This window comes from Octodon degus, unplaced genomic scaffold, assembly GCF_000260255.1.
Source record: "Octodon degus isolate 3935 unplaced genomic scaffold, OctDeg1.0 scaffold00072, whole genome shotgun sequence".
Taxonomy (NCBI): Eukaryota; Metazoa; Chordata; class Mammalia; order Rodentia; family Octodontidae; genus Octodon; species Octodon degus.
Genome location: NW_004524648.1, coordinates 198007 through 200517, shown reverse-complemented (window position 1 = coordinate 200517; position 2511 = coordinate 198007). Strand labels below are relative to the sequence as shown.

The window sequence follows — 2511 nt, the reverse complement described above, 5'->3', positions numbered from 1 at the left end:
CACTGCTGTTTCTTGAAGAAGAAATGAGTACAATGTCAACACTTCATGGGGGATCCAGCCTACTGATATTGCTGTGGTCGTCAGACCACCCAGTTCCCATAGTCAAAAGAACATAATATTTTAAATGAATCTTTCTCAATCTCTGTCTCCTTCTACACACACACACACACACACACACACACACACGCGTGCACACACATGCACACACACAGGGGGGTATGATCTTGCTTTCTAAAAAAACCTTGGTATTAATATGCTACAGTATATTTCAAATCTGACAAAGGAGAAGGGGAATATTAAGAGATATAAGAATGTTTCCTAAACATGCATAGTTGAAGCCAACTCATGGGTCTTCACCTTGATAATGCTTAATTCAGCTGCACTAATTGTATTTACACTTGAATACAGTCTGCTAGCATTATAGTAGGAAAAGTGTCTACTGAAAATAATCCCTGGTTTCTTAAAATTTTGCTTCTCTTGTAATCAAGGAAGCTCCAGTCTGGTGTTAAGAGTGCGAGTAAGAATCTCAATCAGAGACATCACTGGAAGACGTTCCATTGATGATGAGATGAACTTCCTACCTTCCTGGCTTATGAAACCAGAAGCTGTCAATCTGGAGTACATGTGAGAATCACATAGGGCAGTGCTTCTGAAATTCAGTGTTCACTTTAAGGTCTGAGAGGTAGATAAGTTTATAATAGAAAAGTTTTATATTTAAAAACTATCCCACAGAACATGATACAGTCTGGGAAAATGGCCTTCAGCTTGGAAGGAAATGTATGATCAAGTATTCATTATTCTCAGCTTACCAAGGATGCCTGAGAGTTACTCCAAGGCTCTCCCTTGAGATCCCCTTCCCTTTATTCAGTATAGGCATGTGAAGTCATGGCCATCCTGATCATAATCAGTGTCTGCACTACATATGTTTCATTTTACACATCTCTGGGCTTAAGGGAATATGAATCTCAGAGGAGTTGAGCTCCTAGAATAACAAATTAAAGAAAGTAATTACCTGGAATCACACCAGGGCAAATTCTGTTATAGTTTTGCAGCAGTGACTTATGACAGCCACTGAGTACATCTGACTACATTTTGGGGAAATGGGGATAGACAGGAGCTCAGGAATGGATGCTTAGTCATTGGTTTAGGGAAAGGACAGGAGTCCTTTGTTTCTGAAATCTATTTTTGGGGAGTGACAAAAGATGCCTTGGAAAAGCTTCAAAGTAATCAGGCAGTGGACTAGATGGTTTGCATTATCTAAGGTGTATTAAAGTTTACAGGAGACATCATCAGTGGTTTTGAAGCACTGTAGCACCACGAAAGACACAGGCTTTGGAAAGATTCCCAGGTCTCACACTGCAACACAATTCCCTGTAAATGGCTTTCAGGAAAGACAACAACCCTGCTAACAAGGACGAGCCTTCTATGATCTAACATTCTAGATATGCCAATAGGTGGGGAGGGAAGGAATACAAAAAAAATGAGCTCCTCCCAATGCTGTGTTCTTGCTGTCTGTGTCAGACACTGTCCTCCTTGCTCCAGTGGTATAGAATAATCAGATAGTATCAAAGGAATATCTTACACTTGCATATCTGAAAGAAAAAATTATTTATAAACTAAGCATAGTAAAAGATTGATAATAATAGCTAATAATAAAACATACAATTATAATGATATATTGTAATAAAAATTACTTGAGTATTCTCTCTCTTTCTCTCTCTCTCAGTATCTTTTTAAAAATTTTTTATTTTATTTTAGGGAAGGGTCTACAAGGTGTTTAGGTTCTCACTACTAGATCGGACTTGCACTGATCCACTTGTTTACAGCCTCTCAAGAGCTGGGATTACAGCCGCGTACCACCACGTCCAGTCTCACTTGCTGTCTCAGTGCACTCTGGGGGTGGGGCTGGCATAGCAGGCCTGGGGATCAAGCCCCCAGCCCCTGTGCCTGCTTTCAGGCTCTTTCATCTGCTGAGCTATTTGGCCAGCCCTCTCTGAATATTTTAATGTACTGTACTTGTGATGATGTGGGATGAAACAGAGCCCGCCTGCGGAGATGAAGTGAGGTGAATGACATAGCAGTGTCACATAGCACCAGGGTACTATTTGAGCTTTACTTCTTAAGCTATGTTGTTGTTGGTTGATTTCTTTATGATAGTCATTCTTTCTAGGGTGAGATGGTATCTCAATGTTGTTTTAATTTGTATTTCTCAAATGGCCAGTACTGTGGAATATTTTTTCATGTATTTATTTGTATTTCTTCCTCTGAGGAGTGTGTATTCATCTCAGATGCCCCGTTTTGGATTGGGTCTTTTAATTTTGGGGCCAAATATTTTTAATTCTTTATATAATTTAGATAGGGGTCCTTTGTCTCATTGATTGTTGGGTTACAATTTTTTCCCAATTTGTGGGTTGTCTTTTCACTCTGTTGGTGATTTCTTTTGACATGCAGAAACTTCTTAATGAGATACGAAGATGTGGGAAAGGAGAAAAGATAGGAAAAAAGGAAGGG

General features: G+C 39.5%; 1 protein-coding gene across 1 annotated transcript in view; it reads left to right on the top strand.

Moving 5' to 3' along the window:
• Positions 1–551: 551 nt before the first annotated feature.
• Positions 552–2511, top strand: part of Lyzl6 (lysozyme like 6) — a 12682-nt gene continuing 10722 nt past the window's right edge. Inside the window, exon 1 of the mRNA XM_004635321.2 lies at positions 552–624. The gene's annotated coding sequence lies outside the window, so the exon portion shown is untranslated. The remainder of the gene's footprint in view (positions 625–2511) is intronic.